This window comes from Phymastichus coffea, unplaced genomic scaffold (genome assembly GCF_024137745.1).
Source record: "Phymastichus coffea isolate CEN01 unplaced genomic scaffold, Cenicafe_Pcof_1.1 PCOF00003, whole genome shotgun sequence".
Lineage (NCBI taxonomy): Eukaryota > Metazoa > Arthropoda > Insecta > Hymenoptera > Eulophidae > Phymastichus > Phymastichus coffea.
Window position 1 is genome coordinate 5,043,655 of NW_026706814.1, and position 8,383 is coordinate 5,052,037.

At 52.1% G+C, this 8,383-nt stretch overlaps 1 protein-coding gene across 2 annotated transcripts in view; it reads right to left on the bottom strand.

Moving 5' to 3' along the window:
- Positions 1–8,383, bottom strand: part of LOC131664775 (glycogen [starch] synthase) — a 1,096,132-nt gene that overhangs the window by 415,439 nt on the left and 672,310 nt on the right. The window lies entirely within an intron of this gene.

The window sequence follows — 8,383 nt, forward strand, 5'->3', positions numbered from 1 at the left end:
AGGCACGATCAAGTATGCGCGCGGTGGAGCGACCAGGTGACCGCCCTACAGGTGGAGGTCCAACAATTAAGGAGCACGAACCCCACAAATCGACAAAGTGCCGTACAGGAGCGGCCCAGGAGAACCGTGGACTTTCAGTCCACGTACACGTACCACTACGACCCGAGGGTACCAGGAAGTACCCCGGAACCCACAAGACCGACCCCTGGTGAGCCTCGAGAGGCTCCTCAAAGGCAGGCGCCTCTGCGGACGGAGCAGCCGCCGCGGAGAAGACCGATCGAACCCAACATTGGTGAAGGACAGGCGATCCCGAACGGATCAGCCTGGTATGATACCAACGCGGCGTCAGAATTCTATACGACTCGGGATGCGGGTAGAATAGTCCGAGGATGGAAGCTGCGATAATCGGGTACGGCTTCGGAGTGCGTGGACACCTTCCTGTCAAGGCTAGAGGATCTACGAGGGCTCTAGGCTAACCGACGGCGAAGTTTTATGCTCCATATTAGAGCTCCTCGAAGGCGTTGCGAGGATATGGTACGAGCTCAATAAGCTCAAGTGGAGGAGCTATGCCGACTTTGTAGCTGGCGCTCGCCGTTGGTTTGGGTCAAGCGAATTGCAGCAGCAGAGACTACTGCAAGAGGCTCAAGCTCGGTATCAAGAGAAGGGAGAGTTGGTAAGAGAATATGTCTGCCACCTCCTCTTTATGCCTGCCCAATTACGCCCGCCGTTGCCAGAGCAGCGACAACTAGATTTGCTTTATGCAAATCTTCTACCCGCCATCCGAATGTAGCTGCGGAGAAACGCGTTCTCCAATGTGGACGAGTTTCACGCCCGAGCAACCGAAATCGAGACCGCTATGCGGGACGATGAGCGCCCGAGGACCAGGTTGGAGCCCACGTCCACATTATACCCCGAGCACATGGGTGTGTCAGCGAAGGCATCACCGCCCAGGGCAGGAGCCCGAACAGCGGCCATGTCGAACAAACATCGGGGTACAGAGCAGCTGCAAGCCGAGTCACCGGTGAAGAGCCAGGCTAGGAAACCCGAAGACCGGTCTTCGATCTCCGCGACGCAGGCGACAGACCGTATTGAAGATCTGTTGTCACAGGTAGCGACTCTGCGACGCGATATAGACCGGTATTTCAGGGAGAGGAAAGCCAACTCTCCCAAGCAGCCAAGGGGTCGACCGTAAGATAAGGGGAGGAGTAAAACCCCCCTGGGTCTCCTGGCCAGCGGCGAGAGGGTCAGAGGAGAAAGATTGATTTCTCCCAACCTATCAAATGCTCGTCCTGTGGCAAGCTGGGTTTCACTAGGAGGTACTGCCCAGATTGCAACAAGGGAAACGGGCAGGGAAACGGAGGCAGGAGGTCTCCTCCGCCTTCCCAATAGAGGTGACCTCTCGCCGCGGGTCGCTCAGACGAGGCAGTGGCTCGTCGGCGACCCCAGGGTTCAGGCAGGTCCCGGAAAGGCCAATGAGTCCTATGGGACCTAGCAGCAAGGTGGCGTACGAGGCGACAACGACCGTGCCGGTGCCTAACCCGGGTAATAAGGCGTTCTGTATCCTCGAAGGGTACGGAGGTCGGACTCAAGTGGTGGAGCATGGGTACGAATGGGCCGAAGAAGAGATCGACGGCTCCAGAAGCTCCAGGAGACCGACCGACGCTCTCGAAGATACGTCTAGAACCCAAGAAGGGGCGGGTGAGAGCACGTTGACGCGAGTAGCGGCTACACAAGGTAAGAGGAGCCGCGAAAGCCTTCAGACCACAGTGAAGAGTGGGACTGAGAAAACTCCCCGTAGTTATGCGCTCGAGGATGAGACCAGATGGTGGCTTCAGGTAGACATAGGTGCCTACAAATTGAGGGCACTCTACGATACCGGAGCCTCATCGACGGTAATGGGTCAGCTCGGGCTAAGGTTGGCATCGGACATGGGGCTGGGCCTCGATTTGACGCGCGCGGGCGAAGCTAAGCTCGGCAACGGTCGTCCATGCCCCATACTGGATCATGTGATCTTCCCCTTCACCGTAGGGGCAATCACTCGGGATGTCAGAGTCGCCATAACGCCACTGCTGTCGGACGATTGCTATGTGGGCGCGAATTTTGTAAGAGAATTCAGCGCCAACCTGAACCCTGACGCGGACCAGCTGTACTTGGCGAAAGCCAAAGTGGCGGTGCCGTTGAAGGTGGCAAGTGTCACTGGTACGTCGTACCTCGCACCTGTGGGCCTGATAGAAGCCACGGAAGCACAGCGCCAAGAAGTGGCTAGCCTCGTCGACGGATTGATTCCAGACGCAGGTGAGAGTTTAGGCTGTGCTGTAGGGGTCGAGCATGAGATAGATATCGGAGACGCTCGACCCTGTAAACAAAAATACTATCCGGTCTCCGACAGGGTGCGAGATGAGATGCACGCGCTGATCAAGACCATGCTGGACAACGACGTCATTGAACCAGCAACCAGCGGGTGGTCAAGCCCAGTGGTGATGGTGAAGAAGGTAGATGGCAAGTATCGATTCTGCGTAAATTACCAGAAGGTGAATGCGGTAACCAAGCCTGACGCCTATGCATTGCCCTTCATGAACGACATCCTGCGAAGGATCAGGGATGCCAAGTTCATCTCTACACTTGATTTGAGTAGCGCGTACCACCAGATCCCTCTAAAAAAGGAGTCGCACCCCATCACTGCGTTTACTGTCCCCGGCCTGGGGCACTTTCAGTTTAAGAGAATGCCCTTCGGATTGGCATACGCAGGTGCGGCCTTTCAGAGGTTAATGGACAAAGTGATCGGCCCGGACTTAGATCCTTTCGCTTTTGCTTACCTCGACGACGTGATCATTATTTCATCGTTCTTTGAGGAGCATAAGCGACACCTGGAGTTGGTTTTACAACGAATTCTGGAAGCGGGCCTCACTGTAAACAAGACCAAAAGCCATTTCTGTAAATCGGAAGTCAAGTACCTCGGGGTCCATGTGAACCGTGATGGAGTAAGGCCGGATCCGGAGAAGATCAAGCCGCTCGTGGAATGTCCAACACCACGGACTATCAAGCAGGTGAAGCGATTCATGGGGATGATGTCGTGGTATCGTCGCTTTATACCCGACTTCGCAACGATCGCTGAGCCGATAAACCGCCTGACGAGGAAGAGCGTTCCGTTCGATTGGCAACAGGAACAAGAGCAAGCTTTCGAAAGGCTACGAGACGCAATGGTCTCCGCACCAATCCTGCAGTCACCGGATCCCAGTGGACAGTTTGTTTTACAAACGGATGCGAGTGATAGCGGGATCGGCACCGTACTGACGCAAGAAATCGATGGACAGGAGCGCGTCATTGAGTACGCTAGTCGCTCCTTAAATAGTGCGGAAAGAAATTACACAGTCTCCGAACGAGAGTGTCTAGCTGTGGTATGGGCGATCAAGAAGTTCCGACCTTATGTCGAGGGGCACCACTTCAAAGTCATTACCGACCAAAGTTGCCTTAGGTGGCTCCACAGTATGAGGAATCCTACAGGCAGGCTAGCGCGTTGGGCGCTAGCACTGCAGGGACACGTTTTTGATATAAAGTATCGAAGGGATCGATACCTCAACGTGGTGCCAGACGCTCTGTCTAGGGCCTATGAGGAGGGAGTGGAGGAAGTGGATGCCATGACTCATCAGCCGGAAACTGCCGATGCCTGGTATCTGCAGAAGTACCGAGAAGTATGCCAGTAACCGCATTCTCAGCCTACCTGGAATGTAGTTGGAGGGAGGCTGTACCATTATAATCCGACGGAGGACAGCGAAGGATCCATCAACAACGAGGAAGCCTTGAAGCTTGCAGTTCCTGCTGAGAAAAGGAACCAAGTGCTCGAAGAGGTACATGATGCGCCAGCAGCGGGACATCAGGGGAGAGAACGGACGTTCTCCAGGGCTAGGCGCCTGTATTTCTGGCCTAAGATATATGAGCAGGTCAGAGAGTACGTGAGGAGTTGCCCGGTTTGTCAACAATGCAAGACGGAACAAAGGCCGCCTTGCGGGGTAATGGGTCGTCGAGAGGTCTCGCGACCCTGGCAGGTGGTGGCCAGCGATATTACGGGCCCATTCCCAAAGAGCTCGAGAGGGTTTGAGTACATCTTGGTCTTCTTAGACCTGTTCACTCGGTGGGTTGAGTGCATACCTATACGCAAGGCCAATGGAAGGACCAATGTGCGGGAATTGCACGAGAGGGTGGTAACCAGGTTTGGCGCGCCCGAGATATTCCTTTCGAACAATGGAACCGAATATAAGAATCAGGATGTCGATGCCTACTTGTTGAGGAACGGCATCCGACGAGCCCTCACTTCAGTCTACCACCCACAGGCCAACCCTACGGAGCGAGTGAACAAAACCCTCAAGACCATGCTCATGTCATACGTGGAGCGTGACCATAAGAGCTAGGACGAGCACGTGCCAGAGTTCAACTTCGCGTTGAACTCGGCAACTCATAGCGCGACAGGCTATAGCCCGGCTATGCTCGTTTTCGGACGACAACCCACTCCTTCCTCGACCTTTAGAAGGGCCCAGGATCAGCTAGCCCGAGAAGCTGGGGGTGAGCATATGCGCCTGTTGCCCAAATTATGGGAACGCGCTGGCTCCAAGTCCAGGGAGGAGGCAGATCGTCAGGCGGTCTATTACAACAAGAGGAGACGTCAGACCGACTTTAGGGTTGGGAACTGGGTGTGGAAACGGAACCGTATCCTATCTTCCGCAGCTCAGGGCGTGTCGGCAAAGTTGGCGCCGAAATATGCTGGCCCGTATATCATCGAAGTGGTATGTGGGACCAATACCTACCTCCTCGGTAACCAGCAGGAGATATTGCCCGAGCTGGTCCACGCCAAGGACCTCAAGCCCTATTTCGGTCCATTCTCGGACCAAGACGACGAGGAGCCGGAACATGGTGACTCAACACCGCTGGATGAAGAGGAGGGCGCAGGCGACTCGCCCGCGAAGGTCGACGGTTCCAGCGGGAATCCTCTATGCAAGCGCGCCGCGGCAGCAGCCCCCGCGAATGCGTGCGACGAGTCCGTAGTGGCTCCAAAGACGCTGACCGAGGCGCCGGCCAAGCAAGGCCGCGGTAGACCGCGCAAGAACCCCGTGAGTGAGCCCCAGGCGTTGGGTAGCAGTGACCCGGATGGCGAGAAACCAAAGGGAAGGGGCAGGCCCCGTAAAACCATCAAGCACGTGCGGAAGACTGTCCTGCCAATTCCCCTCGCAAATGAGCCAAACGCGCGAGTGAAGCACGGGGAACCGGGACGTCCTCGTAAAGCGTAGCGTCAATCGTGACATAACGCCGGTTAGGGTAAGGGCAAACCTGAAACATCCCTTGATCGCACTCTTCTCTTTTACAGATGGAGAGGAAACTGGTGATTGGAGAAGAGGCTTTCGAGGTGGTCACTCCTCGACCTGAAGCTGGGTCCGGATGCCGATCGGCTGATCGGCGAAGTCAGGAGTTTCGTCCGGGCCCAGGTAGAGGTGGCCACCCGAGAGGATCGCCCACACCAGCGGGTGGACGACTTCCTCCGAGAGGGGTTAAGGACGCCGCCAAGGAAGGCGCAATCCCGGGAGGCGTCCACCGAGACCGACGGCCCGTTTGAAAAGAACCGTCGGTCTCCATCCACCGTGGACCAGGGGGTGCAGACCCCGGGGTCGAGCAAACCAGAGGTGGCCGACAGCTCGACCCAGTGCCCCAGGCCAAGGGAGGCCTGTGGTCCGGAACAGTGGGTCTGCAACCACCCCCGCGTTCCCGAGCAACAGGAGCTCGAGAACTCCTGGAGGCATGTGAGGTTGGGTCTCCAGGGGCTGGAAAATGCCTGGGAGTTCGTTGGGAAACTCCAACGCCAGGTGCGTACGCACCTGGACCAGTTCCTCGACTTCCAGGGAGCCCGGGAGTTTATCGGAGAGTGGACTCCGGTGGTCCGGCGGCAGAAGGCCTATGGAGAGGCCCTGCTGCGTGTGGACCGGGGGCAGGAGTCCCCAGATGTCGCGGAACCGCCGGTAGCAGTACAGCCGACGGTACCGGGAGGCAAGGCCGCGACCAAGACTCCTGCCAAGCCCCCGGTGCAGGCTCAGCCGAAGAGAGCCTCGGGGGCCCCCGGCGCCGGACAGCAGTTCACGGTCCACGTGGACGGGTCGAAGGTTTCCGACCCTACCGTGGTGGTGCGGACACACGGTGGACGCACCTCCGCCACGGTGGGCGGCGTGACATTTACCGCCACCCCGGGAACCTCGACCCCACAGCCACCTCCATCTGCGGGGAATCAAGGACCAGGGCCAACGCCTGGTTCCTCCAGGTCGCAGTGGAGGGGCTGTTCCATCTGCGGCCACCCCGGGATCACCACCACATCAAAGTGCCCGAACAAGGGGGCACATTGGCGCTATCCCCGCAGCAAGGGGCCAGGGGGCGCCGACCGATGACTCCGGGTGTATAGTGGCCCGGGTGGGGCAATAAAATGTTTTTTTGCAAGATTGACGCATGGTGATTTCTCCCCGTCCTTCTCCTGTCCTTAGGATCGCGAGTCGGTGTAATAGTTCGGTCCGGTAGTCCGAATCTAGGAGAGGGCTGCAACGATTGCCGAAAATCGTTATGCCTCGCGCGAACCGTCAAGCGTGGCTAAGCGTAATAGCCGTGATAAGCTTAGGTTAAAGAGAGGGGGGGGGGGGGTTAGGGGCAACGTCCCACACAGCATGAAATATTTCAAACGAATCTTTCAAGAAATATTTCAAAGAAATATTTAAAAAACGTTTCCTAAATATTGTAAAAATATTTCGAAATATTTCTATGAAATCTTTCAAAATTATGTTTCAGCAAGATCGTTGAAATATATTATGAAATATTTTTCTGAAGCTCTCATGAAATATTTCATGAAATATTTCTGAAAGATTGAGCAATTATTTCATAAAATATTTATTAATAATATCACTGAAATATATCTCGAAATATGGAGGAAATAATTTCCGAAATGTTACTGAAAGTTATTAAAAAATGTTTCACCGCAAGATTTCGAAAATATTTTTGAAATATTTCCATGGAATATAATATTTTGCTTTCACGCAATATTTCAGGAAATATTTCCGAAAGATTGCTGGATACTGGCATGGAATATTTCCAAAAAAACTCGGTGAAATATTACTCGGAACATGCCTAATAAGTGTTTTAAAATATTTCTGCAATATTGAGTGAAACATTTCTCTGCAATCTTTCAGAAAGGTTTCTGAGAGGTTTCGGTTCGAGATTGAATTTTACATTTTTGCAATCTTTCGAGAAACATTTCGGAAAGATTGCTGGATACTGGCATGGAATATTTCCAAAAAAACTCGGTGAAATATTACTCGAACCGTGCCTAATAAGTGTTTTAAAATATTTCTGCAATATTGAGTGAAACATTTCTCTGCAATCTTTCAGAAAGGTTTCTGAGAGGTTTCGGTTCGAGATTGAATTTTACATTTTTGCAATCTTTCGAGAAACATTTCCGAAAGATTGCTGGATACTGGCATGGAATATTTCCAAAAAAACTCGGTGAAATATTACTCGAACCGTGCCTAATAAGTGTTTTAAAATATTTCTGCAATATTGAGTGAAACATTTCTCTGCAATCTTTCAGAAAGGTTTCTGAAAGGTTTCGGTTCGAGATTGAATTTTACATTTTTGCAATCTTTCGAGAAACATTTCGGAAAGATTGCTGGATACTGGCATGGAATATTTCCAAAAAAACTCGGTGAAATATTACTCGAACCGTGCCTAATAAGTGTTTTAAAATATTTCTGCAATATTGAGTGAAACATTTCTCTGCAATCTTTCAGAAAGGTTTCTGAGAGGTTTCGGTTCGAGATTGAATTTTACATTTTTGCAATCTTTCGAGAAACATTTCCGAAAGATTGCTGGATACTGGCATGGAATATTTCCAAAAAAACTCGGTGAAATATTACTCGAACCGTGCCTAATAAGTGTTTTAAAATATTTCTGCAATATTGAGTGAAACATTTCTCTGCAATCTTTCAGAAAGGTTTCTGAGAGGTTTCAGTTCGAGATTGAATTTTACATTTTTGCAATCTTTCGAGAAACATTTCCGAAAGATTGCTGGATACTGGCATGGAATATTTCCAAAAAAACTCGGTGAAATATTACTCGAACCGTGCCTAATAAGTGTTTTAAAATATTTCTGCAATATTGAGTGAAACATTTCTCTGCAATCTTTCAGAAAGGTTTCTGAGAGGTTTCAGTTCGAGATAGATTTCGCTTGTTTACAATCTTTTTAAGAAATATTTCGGAACGATTGCTGAATACCGGCATGGAATATTTCCAAAAAAATATAGCTGAAATATTATTCGAAACACGTCGCCAGCGCCATTGCTCGGTCACTTTTGTAGTCCAA